Raw genomic sequence first — 12,904 nt, forward strand, 5'->3', positions numbered from 1 at the left:
AAAGAGGGAGCGAGGAGCACCCCATTTATGGACATTACCGTCTGTATTTATGCCATTCTCTTTCCTTGACGTAATGAGGCCAATTGGAGCTGTCACTGGTGTGACATCAGGGTACCCGCCTGTTTCCCAGGAAGTTATGAGGTCCAAATGTACAAACTGTAAGGGGCTGATACATGCCTCATTGCCACAAATTCAGCTGCAATGTTATATGAGCCCAATGGCTTTTGTGAACCTCACTTCCCTCATATGCAAAATGAGAGAGTGGATTGGCTCTAAAACAGCAGTCCCTGACTTTGGCACCACAGACTGGTTTCGTGGAAGGTGGGGGGCAGGTGAGTTTCACTCACCCCATTGTGGATTGGGGTTGAGGGAGGGGAGCGGAGACAGGAGGCGGAGCTCAGGAGAGCTTTGCTTGCAGCCTGGTTGCTAACAGGCTACAACCGATGACTGGTACTGATCCACAGCCCAAGGGCTGGGAACCCCTGCTCTCAGAGACCATCCCAGCTCAAAATTATTGCTTAATTACTATCTAGTATTTCTATAAGACACTTAAGGCAATCTCAGCTCTTCCACTTTTTAGGGAGGTGAACTTAAGCAAGTCACTATCTCTCCATGCCTCAGTTTCCTCATCTGTAAAGTGGGCAGATAATATAACATCTCGTAGAATTGTCAAGAAGATTCAATGAGTCTATGTCTGTAAAGTGCTTAGAAGAGTACCTAGCACATACAAAGTGCTGTATAAATAGTGCCTATACTATTATTGTTTTTATTATTTTAGATTTCCAATGATATTTAAGCATTTCATTTAAAGCATTGAGAAACTTGATTGTCAATATACAGACTATTTCCATATGCTTCCCAAGAGTCACTGAGTCACCATTAGGAACTCATGAACTAATAAATGAAGGAGTCACATTCTGCTAAAAGCATACTGCTGAAAAATCATGCAGGTTCTTTGGGCAATGCTATAACTTAGAGTATGTTGCTATAATACCTAATATTAATATATAAAATAATTCCCTCCTGACTATAATGAAAATAAATAAATACATACTCCAAAAGCTGCCGAACACTCAAAATGACCTGAACACCTAATTTAGGGTCCACTGGATCCTCTCTGGTCCAATGAGGGCGGCGTTCCAGTAGCACGGGCACTTGATCGAGTCAGTCTCATGTGGGGCCCACGATCCCACATTTATACAAGATTCAGGTGCCGCCACTGCTGCTGGTCTGCGAGCAATACCTTGAGTAGCAAGACACTAAGCTGAGACAATCAGAAACAGACCGCACAATAACTCCAATGATTGAATTAGTTGTGCCAAAGTTCTGTTAATTGACCAAATCTGGAAAATGTCTTACTTACCACGTTGTTCAATCACAATCAGGTCTATAAAGTATTTCAGAACTTAGATGGAACTCTGACATAAGTACATATATAAACATAAGAGGTTCCACATTGGCAAACATGCCGCTTATGATTTAATTTACATAATAAAAATTTCACAGTTAGAGCTGAGCTGACATCGTCTTCATAAGTGGGTGCGCGTGATGGGGGAGACATCCCCTGACTTTAATTTGGACAACCGTGGGAAGGCCTTTATTTAGAGACATACTACAATCTTTGTGAAAATGGTATTTCAACATAAGCACAGTATTAAAAAGTGATCGTGGAATAGTCTCTGCTTTTTAAACTTTTAGTAGGGCTTGTGTTTTCCTACAAAAGAGTCTTACTAGTTCCTTGGACACTGTCTTAAGATTTAAGGTTAAAATTATATGTATCTGGTCAAAAAAAAAAAAGTGGCCTAATTCCCAGCAGCCAGAACATACAGGGTCCAGCAGCAGTAATGCCTGCATCAGCTTAGTTGGTAGGGTAATAATGTGGGCATAATAATTTATAGTTTCAATTTGAACATTTCACCTAAAATGTCATATGGTGTGCTTGAGTGTGATTTTGTTATGTTACAGAATTACATGCTTATGATTTTGTAATAAAAGAGTTTATAGTAAAACAGGGGCATTGTTTGTGCTGGACCCCGTAGTATGGTGAGGCCTACTTTCTGGGTGGACTTGAAATTAGAATGAAAGCCTTTTCTAAAAGGAAATTAAAATAGAATTTTGTTGAAGGGAAGGCACGCTGTACTGATACAAAGGAGGGCTGAGGAGGACGTGAACGGCAAACTGTCTCGACAACCAGCTAGCAGAAAAAGACCAAATAGTCCATCGCTTGCTTGCTGCGCCAGATGCAGCAAAGTCACTGCTCTTGGAGCTGCTGAGTACTTGCCATGCTTGAATAAACCCCCCTCCAACCCTTGGAAGATGTATGATTTGGGGATTTCAGAGCTTTCCAAAAATACACGAAACGCAGAAACACTTCCCTCCTTTGCCAAAACACGTCGGCCCTCTGTTTACATTACATTTTCCCTCTCTATATGTTGGACATAATAAGACCCCTCACAGCATTGATAAGATGGAACATAGGGTAAGGCAAGTGGGAGGCAGCTCAGTCAGTTCTGTCTTGAAATCTTCTTTCACACCTCGCTCTGAAATGTAAATATGGACCAGGGCCAGCTTTCCCAGCCCAATGACTTTGGCTGAGGGCGGTTGGTATGGAAGTCATTTCCCTTCTAGGTGCAGTAGCTGCTTTCCACAGACTCAACAAAGACACGAAATATCATTAACATCTGATTCTGAAAAGGTTGACAACCACTTCTTTGTTTTACCCAGCAGTCTGGGGAGAGCTGCTGCATATTACTCTATCATGAGCGAAATTATACCTATTAGGCTCTGATATGAGTATTGGAATATTTCTCCCGTTTGTGCACAGCACTGGAGCTTGAATATGCCTATTGTTTTCACAGGATCCATTACATATTTTAAATGGCATGGAATGATCATATATGTAAACATTACTTCAGCTGAGGCTGAGTGATGCTTGGCAAAGCAAGAGAGGCTGTCTGACCTCCTCGGGCCTTGGTTGCAAGGAAAGAGGTGCCAAAGGACTTTGGGGGGGATGGCTGATCGGTACAGAAAGGAGCAGAGATGGATTGACCAATGGGTGCGGCTGCATTTAACAAGTCCGGATCCCTGCCTTTGACACAGACAAAAAGCTGCAGGCCTCCAACTAGCTTCTCTATTTTGTGGCATCCAGCAAGAGGATGAAAGGCTTGCCTAAGGGTCTGAAACAGCAAGAGGGAAAAGTCTGCAAGAAAGGGGAGAAGGCTTACTGGTTACAGCTTCAAGATTCATGAATAAGAAAGGCAGGGGGAAAATGCCTCCAAATTTAAAAGCACTTCTAAAATAGCCATTAATAATCACATTCTCTAAGATAAAAGCAAGAATCCTAAGCTGGTTTTTTTTTAAAGCACTGATGTTTTTCTTTCAGTCTTCAGAATAGGAAATGGAATTAGCCTAAAAACATGAAATCAACTGATTAAGAACTCTCCAAACTTCCCAGGCTCCTGAGGCGCTCTGGAGGGCTGTGCTCTTCTCTCTCTGTGTAGCAAAAACCTCCTGAGCAGAAACATTTCTGCCCACAGGATGTCGATGCTTGGAGCAACCTGTGATCTTTCTCGTGTGCACAGCTGAGTGTGAGCCTTCCCCTAACATCGAAGTCCTTAAATCCTGGACTTACGTTGGAAGGCTCATTGATATTTTTCTAAGACACACCCTCAAAATCATCTTTGCATTTTACTCACCATTAGTCTATATTTAGAGTGCATTTTCTGCCTTTTTAGATGAGACTTGGATTTCCCTGCCTGCCAGGGACATAAACACAGGGGAAAAGGAATAAGTTGTTATTTGAGGACTTTGGATCAGGCTGATGGACAAAAAAATTTCCTCTAGGCCAAATACACCCCAAAATGTTTATTGTGCTAAATAATTCTGTTTCCTTGATAGATGGCTCACACTCACTTTTAGCCTGAAAACCTGGCCTTAGGCAACCTTACAATAACAAACTAATGGCTGTTTACTGCTTCGAAAAGAAGGAAAATTGCTTCTTTAACTCTTCTTAAGTTATGCTGCAGCAAATCAAGTGAGCAGACAGGTTTTTTAGCACCTACCCTATAGAAGTCAGTGTGCTGATAAAAAATGAATGTCTTATCCCCCACTAGATTTTGAGCTTCTTGCCAGCAAAACAAAGTCAAAGTGCAACAAAAGATTTAACGGAGGAGCAAAAATCAGATCAAAACAAGGTGAGACTCATTGGCAAGTGAGTGATAACAGACAATAGATGCCCCTGGATATCAAGGCAGAAGTGATCCCCTCCAGGGCTCGTGGGGGGGTTTATCAGGAATGTGAGATTTGCCCTCCCATGAACTCATCACTACTTCTCAGAATTAAAAGATTAGCAAAAGGTGGTAATGTTTTCCAGAACAATATTTTAAGTAGCTTTCTTTTCCCGTCTGCCTGGCTTTTTCCCCAGCGAAGATTTTTATTTAAATACCCACTTTGCTTGTCAGTAGGCTGTCTCTTTTTAAAAACATGAGACATCTTAACAATCGATCAATCCAGTGACGCTGAAAAAGATAAACTACAGCGCTAGCCATTTGGGGAGACTCGGCTGCGCTTCTCCCGCCTATTACGTTGACATGAGATGGAGACAAGCTGTCCTCACTGCAACCGAATACACTCCCCATGCACACCCCATCGGCACCACCACGCTCCAGGCTCCAGATGCTCCAATGGTTTATTCTCTATGGAACTGCTTGCTCACTTACCCGCATTCGTGTGTACCCACATGCACACTGCACAATCTTGCTCAAGAAATATTGTAGCTATAGCCATAAGTATAAATAGGTTAAGTTTTCTTTTTGAGCAATGGCAGAGAGTTTCTGTTTCTCTTCTTTGTTAATGCAAACATTATTGAGCATATGCGCGAGTCCAATGTGTAAGCACCATACTTTCCAATGAGGTATGATTTTATTAGTCCCAAAGAAAGGGTTACTGCGCAGTAACTCTACAATTAGCTCACACCACCCAAAGGACAATGGTGGCAGTGTTTCCCAAGAACTGATGAGGATTCCAGGTGTTTTGAACTTGGGTGATTATTCTCACAACTCAGGCAACTAGTCAAGTAGCTGTTTTGAGTCCCAAGTGTAAAGGACTCGTTTGTAATGTCCAAGGCAGGGCAATATCTAGATTATTTGGAAAAAGTTCTGCAGAGAGAAGGGCTGCAATTTATTAACTCTTAACAGGTGTGACACAGAACCATTTAAAATCGCCGATTTGTTATTCGACCCGACATGCCTTCCACTGAAAAGACTGTATAAAAATCTACTGCCATTCAGAGGAAATAACCCAAGGAGTTTGTAAATCTTCACTAGTTCTTAAGCAATCTAGTCACATTTAGTAGTTCATAATGCTGACTGATCCCTTTTCCATGAAATGAAATCCGAGCTAAATTCCATTAACACCTCTTCCCTAAGTTGACATTTCTCCTGCCCCCGGGCTCGCCCCTCCTCGGGAGCTCTTTCTCTAACCTCAGGTGGGAGGAGCACAACCTCAGGGCAAAGATGCTACAAGATTCAACTTGGAGCAGGCTTCTCGCCCAACTTTGCCCCTGATAACTAAGGTGCTTTCAAGAGTCCAGTTAATTGATTTCCTTGTCACTCTGGATTAAAGTGTCACTTAGACCCCTTGCTATGCTAACACAGACAAGTCTTCTTTCTCCTCTCAGCAACATTTCCCCTGTTCGTCTTGGCATCTCCACACGTCAGAATGGAGCTATCTTAGATATCATCTCTTGCGCTTGGAAAACCAAACCGGACTTTCCTCAACCTCCGTCACCAGCCTGAGCCTCAAATAGAGCGCACAGATTCACAAGGTCAAACAGTACCCAAAGTGTAAACTCAACCCAGCACTGGCCTATGCAATTAGTATAAGAAAAGAGCAATAATTAAAGATAAAGAGAGCTCGTAATGTTCTAAACTGACTAAAGAGGGAAAGCATGTGAACTTTTGAAAACAAGTTGTAACAAAGGCTGGATGTACTACATTAGAATCAAGTAGAGTCTCATGTATTTAGCAGCCAGCGTGTAGTTATACACCAGAAAGGATGTTAGAATCTAAAATCCTATATAATACAGGGGGGAGGTACATACTCAGTTTATTTTCTCAGATTAAATACCCAGCCCTAAGTGATACAATCATAACTGACATTTTAATAACAATCCAGACAGAGTACCTTCTGCATGTTGGATAATATACAGCTATTTGATACCATGGTTAATAAAATTGTATTTTAAATACCGGAGATTCCAATGAAAAAGAAAGCTTTCACTTAAAACTAAACCTCTACTGAGAAAATTAAAAAAAGAAAGAAAAACACTAATTTCTAAGTTTTCCCCAAGAAGTTCTCATGTTTTAAACCCAGTGAGGGGAGGATAAGACACTTTTTATCTATTTACAATGCAATACTCTATTTGCCTTATCTTGATTTAGGTACAAACTTTCTAGAATAGTCTATACATACACAAGGAAGGCACATACACTTGTAAAAAGCCATCATTACTCATCCCACAGGCTTTGAAAAGGAAGAGAAAGTGATATCTCATATAGAAAGAGAAGGGGAGAAAAATTAGGGTCAATACTTTTTACTTCAAACACCTAATAACTATTAAGCATCTTTATTGAAAGCTTGCAGAATTCAGGTTCAAATGCAATGGTAATAGTGGTAATAATTGACACCTGCAAGACTGTCACAGTTCAGGAAATAGTTTTCTTCACCTGATTATCAAAACACTGCAGGGCAGGCAGGTCTTCTCCCCCGTGTAAAGATGAGTCAAGGGCTCCAGTCCCCTAGCAGTTTCTCAGACCTCCATGACCAGTCTATGACATGGCTAAGACCGTTACCCTGACCTTTGCACTCCTGGTCTACCTCTTTCCACCCCACCTCGCTGTAACCACTCTTTAAATGTGAAAAATGCACTCCCAGATTCCCAGTTTCTGCCACTACAGTGGCACAAAATAAGCTTTTAAAGGACTGGGCAATTCCCAATGTGTACCATTTTACTTCTCACATGCCCAGAGCATACCAAGGATCTGCTTGGTAGGAGTAAGAGCTGAAGGTGCTACAGCAACTTGGAAGATGGGAGGTATGTGAGGGGCTCTGCTCCAGGCAAGTTCAAGTCCTTTTACCAAAGTAAGAGTTGAGTCACACAGAGCTTTTAGTTCTCCCTGTCTACTAGGCTGTCGCAGCCATCCTCCAAAAATAGCCTGAGTCCGCATGAGAAGGGGAACTTTGGTTCCCTTTGTCCACTATTTGTATTTTCCTTTCTTATTATTTATGCAATTGCAGGTGATACAATAAAAAAGTCACTTCTCAAAGAACCCCCCAGTATTTTCAGACATAGTCGAGGTATACAAACCAACCACTAGACATTTAACTTGTGCCCGCATCTGCATTCCCACTCCGCCACAACCACCACTACCAACAAACAAACAAGAACAACCCCCCTTTCCTCGCTGTGCACCCACCGCCAGATCATCTACCAAACCAGAAACCTCAGCCACACCTGAGGCCTCCGCCAGCCTCTCACCCCAACTTCTGCCCCATCTTATCAGCTTCTTTTTTGACAATGCTCCTTCACAAATTTCATTTTTTATCCCTTCCTTGCCATCTCCATGCTGGGAAACAATCTTCCATAGATTTCTCGTGTTAGTGCACAGTGGGCCTTCTGAGCAAAGGACACGTTTAAGTAGCAGACGACCTAGGGAGCTAGAGACAGTATATCTATCCTCCTGCAGAGATGGAGAGATGCACCTGTCCGCAGACAGTTACTCACCTCCCAGGGGAATAAACCTAGAGATGCCTTCCCTCTCTTGGGGAAGAGACTGGCTTACATTGCAGGTAATGACTAATCTCTCTCCCTCTCTTTCTCTCTCTCTCCCTCTCTCTCAGAGATGGGAAGATGTACCAACAACCCTGTAAAAGATCAGCCTACTAAAATTTGAGGACCTCTTTTGTGGCATCCCCCGTTACATACATAGATTACAACCAACCTTCCTTGAGTCACCCTATGGGGACTGGGGACTGAGAGCCTGACACAGGCCTCTGCTCTGGCTGCTGTTTTTGCTGTCATAAAGCATCTGTCTCTAACCTCGGGACTTCTGCCCTCTATCAGCATTTGCATGTAAAGTTATGGCAGACTCATTTGTTAGTTCGGAAGTAGGATTACAAACTAGATGGCGGGGGGGGGGGGGGGGGGGGGCGGGGGGGGGGAGCGGTTAAGAATAGTATAAGAAATGGAGAAGCCAAAGAACTTATATGCATGAACTATGGACATGAACTAAGGGGTGGGGGTGGGGGTTGCTGGAGAGAAAGTGGGTACCGGGAGGAGGGACGCAAGGAGGAAAACATTGAGACAAGTGTAATAGCATAATTAATAAAATACACTTTTAAAAAGAAGTAAGATAAAATTCAGACACTTCACAGCGTTTGACTTAACAACATCCACTGCCAATGCCCTAGCTTACGTCTCTTTCCCTTCTCAGTGATTACCTGCCTTCATCCCCTCTGCACTATTCAATATGTCCTCCTTTCAGCCGTCAGAGCAATCTTCTAAAACTCAACTCCAATGCTTACCTTTCCCTGCTTAAAGCCTTCTGGAGAACACTCACTTTGAAGAAAAAAAAAATCAAATGTCTCAGCACAGCCTTTCACAATCCGAGCCCATCTTGACATGACCTCTAAACCTGAGTGCCCTCTGACACTGTCACTAGTGCTATCCCAAATGCCCTCACTCCTCTCTGCCTGGAACCCATCTACCCCAGGTTCCCCCAAACCCACCACTATTCCCACACGACAAATGCCTGCTGATTATTTCAATACCCAGCTCAAATACTACCTCCTTTGGGAAGCCTTCCTGAACTCCCCAAAGAGTTAGCCGCTGTCTTTTAAGGTTCATCTGGAACACTGCAGATATGGTTTATATGACACACTGATTCATATTCTTTGTTCACAAGTTTCGTCTGATGTACCAGATTGTGAGCCATCTTATTTAAACACGTATTGTCCCCTGTAATGCAGAGTATACAATCAGTGAACATTTGTTGAGTAAATGAATGAGAAAAAGAAAAAAACACTGAAATGTTTTCAAGGGCCTTAGTTCTCACCCTTTCCTCATTTGCATGAGTCCCTCCACCGCCAAATCTTCTGATAATTTCCAATGAAGACACAGGTTATCTTCCCAGGCCCCACAGACACGAGGGAAAGAACGACAAGCAAGGCTATTTATCATGACTTCACTATGAAGCACTTTTCACGTTATACTTTTGCTACTGCTTCGGCCACAGGGATCCTTCTATCACCAAAATGAAAGTGATCTCAAAGACTTGGGAAAAAAACTAACTGAATAACAGTCAACTTAGCTGAGTCATGCTTGAAACGTTTAAGGCTTTTGTTTATTAAAATTGTATTTACAAAGACTTAATGAATCCCTATTCTACTCAGCCAAGGAAATGAAGTTATTTCATCCAGAAATTCAGTCGGTTCTTCTAGCCTTCAAATCTAAAGTGCCAGTGAGTTTGATGAATCCCATTCTTCACTTTAGAAGATCAGCCTTTTTGGCGTTGTTGCTGGATGCCAAAGGAAGAATAATTTCACTGGGAAAAAAAAAACACCACCATGAAGCGGAGCCACCAATCATAAAGATAAAAACACAGGAAAAGCGGAAAAACTGAAAATAGGAGGAGGATATCAGGTAACATTTTCTTTGGGACTGAAGTTTTAATTGGGAGGATAAGTGTTCATTACAGACTTTGTCCCTGGAATACTTGGGCTTGGAGATTTCAATGAGTGTTAAAATCATTACCAAATGGCCCCAATCTAAACAAACACCCACCTTTTCCATTTCACACTGAGATGAAATTACTTTGCTGTGTACAACTGAAAAAAAAAACCCTGGGGTTGTCAGTTTCTCCGTTCCCAGAGGGGTTTTGAGAGCTTTTTTTCTCTTTCTCCTTCTCCCTCTGCTTTTCAAATTTAGATGTTAGTCTTCTGAATAAGTTTCTATCAGGCACTTCGACTAGGGCCTGACTTTCGGGACACCAGCATTTCTGCCCAGTGCAAAGCTGATTTTCCCTCTGAGCACACACAGGGCGGCACCATCTGAGCAGAGGAAGCTCTGACAAGCATCTTGCTGGGGGAAACACAAGCCCGGGGCTGTTTATGACAAGTCGCCATGGAGCAGAAGCCAGTCTGGCCGGAGGGAACAAAGCAGCGTGAATTGACAAAGAAGATGATACCAAAATGCAAGAAAGAAGGGGTTTCATTAGGAGAAATGTCTTTCCAATATTTTTAATTACTCTGGATATCTGTGGCTCATTCTTAATTGACAGATTAAGAAATGCAAAGGCTTTATCCAGTCAGCCAGGATCATTAGCATGCAGGAACCTGAGGCTTTGCGCCTAGAGCAACTTTTTATTATAAGGAAGATAAAAAATGATGTATAGTATATTGTATTTCATCATCAGAGATCAGGAAGATCATAATACATGAAATACAGCTTTGCCTCGCCTCTCCTATCAATAGATAGATGGTGAGGTTCAGTTTGAAGGCCTGGCTTGCCTTCCTTTCGATTTTTTTTTTTCAAGAAATGCACATAATGAAACCTGTAAAGCAAATCGCTCCAAGGGGTGATTGGAAACAAATTAAAATGAGCAGTGTTTAAATAATTAACACCTGCCAAATGAGGAAGAAGGGCCTTATTGCTAATATTAAATCACATCCTTTAATGTCTGAAACAGATGACAGTAAGTAATTCCAAACAGTCAAGACAGGAAGCTAATTTTTGGTTCTTGGAAAGTTGAATGAGCTTCAATAAAGTTGACCAAAAAAAAAAAAAAGCTTCATTTTGACTTAGTTAATTCTGCAGAAAGCTGGGCTTGCATTAAACCTTTTCTTTGGTTTAATACACTATAAATGAACAACTTTAAGTCATGGTTTAAAATATATCCATTATTCAGTAAGCTAATGATGTATGTTCCACCTGGTTGCCGTGGAGTCTTGTAAGTAAAAATTAAGAGCAGCGTCTTGTTACCAAGAAAAAATATTAGCCTTGCCAAGTTTCCAGTCAATAAATATAACTCACAATAGTGCTGCCAGATAGGCAAATAAGGATGCCCTCTGCCTGCCCACCCACCAGCAGGAGAAAATCAAAAGGAGAGTATTATCCCAGCCTGGATGAAAACTGAAAGTTTTACAAGCACTGAGTAAATAATCCTTAACTCTACTAATGCATAAAGAAAAAAAAAGAGACACAGTTTGGTTGGGTTAAAGAGAACTAATGAAAACTCCAGCAGCTCTGCATTCCTGTCTCACCTGGGGTTTTATATCCAGTCATTGAACTAGACTTGAGTGACACCGAACCAGGTCCACAGCCAACGGCTCCCTTCCAACTCGGCCCCTTGGGCTGCAAGAGTTGGGAACTGCCATGAGGTCTTCAGCTCCGAATTCTAGCACCTTGCCTAACCCTGCCTCCACCAGGTAACAGTCAGACCTTCTGTGGTCATGTTTCATTTTTTAAAATTTTTTGTTATTTTTATTGAATTTTTGGGTGACATTAGTTAATAAAATTATATAGGTTTCAGGTGTACGATTCTATAACACATCATCTGTATATTGTACTGTGTGTTCAACCCCACCCAAGTCAAGTCCCCTTCCATCACCATTTATCCCCCCTCCCACCTCCTCCCAACCTCCTTCCCGCTGGTAATCACCACACTGTTGTCTGTGTCCATGAGTTTTGTTTTTACTTTCTTTTTTTTTTTTTTTTTGCTTAATCCCTTCATCTTTTTCACCCAGCCCCGCAACCTCTGCCCCTCTGACAGCTGTCAGCCTGTTCTCTGTATATATGAGTTAGTCTCTATTTTGTTAGTTACTTTTGTTCATCGGATTCCACATATAAGTGAAATCATAAGGTATTTGTCTTTCTCTGAGTGGCTTATTTCACTTAGCATAATACTCCCCAGGTCCATCCAGGTTGTCACAAAAGGTAAGATTTCCTTCTTTTTTTCTTTTTTTTTACAGCCAAGTAGTATTCCATTATGTAAATATATCATAGCCTTTTTATCCACTCATCTACTGATGGCACTTGGACTGCTTCCAAATCTTGGCTACTGTAAATAATACTGCAATAAGCACAAAGGTGCATATGTTCTTTCAAATCAGTGTTTTGGGTTTCTTTGGATATATTCCCAGCAGTAGAATTGCTGGGTCATGAGGCAGTTCTGTTTTTTAATTTTTTGAGGTATCTCCATACTGCTCTTCACAGTGGCTGCACCAGTCTGCAGTCCCACCAACAGTGCCCGAGGGTTCCCTTTTCTCCACAACCTCTCCAGCACTTGTTGTTTGTTGATTGATGATGGCCATTCTGACAGGTGTGAGATGGTATCTCGTTGTGGTTTTAATTTGCATTTCTCTAGGGATCAGTGATGTGGAGCATCTTTTTATGTCTATTGGCCATCTGAATGTCCTCTTTGTGAAGTGTCTATTCAGGTCCTTTGCCCATTTTTAAACTGGATAGTTTGGGGGGTTTTCTTGGTGTTCAGTTGTATAAGTGCTTCATGAAATTTGGATATTAACTCCTTGTCAGATGTATCATTGGTCAGTATGTTTTTCCATTCTGTGAGTTGTTTTGTCATTTTGTTAATGGGCTTCCTTTGCTGTGCAAATTTTTTTTTTACTTTGATGTAGTCCCATTTGTTTATTTTGTTTCTTTGTTTGTTTCCCTTGCCTAAGGAGATACATCAGAAATAAATATTACTATGAGAAATGTCCGAGATTTTACCGCCTATGTTTTCTTCTAGGGTTCTTGTGGTTTCGAGTCTAATACTTAGGTCTTTAATCAATTTTGAGTTTATTCTTGTGTGTAGTGTTAAGAAAGTGGCCTAGTTTCATTTTTTTG

Source organism: Phyllostomus discolor, chromosome 7, assembly GCF_004126475.2.
Source record: "Phyllostomus discolor isolate MPI-MPIP mPhyDis1 chromosome 7, mPhyDis1.pri.v3, whole genome shotgun sequence".
NCBI classification, from domain to species: Eukaryota; Metazoa; Chordata; class Mammalia; order Chiroptera; family Phyllostomidae; genus Phyllostomus; species Phyllostomus discolor.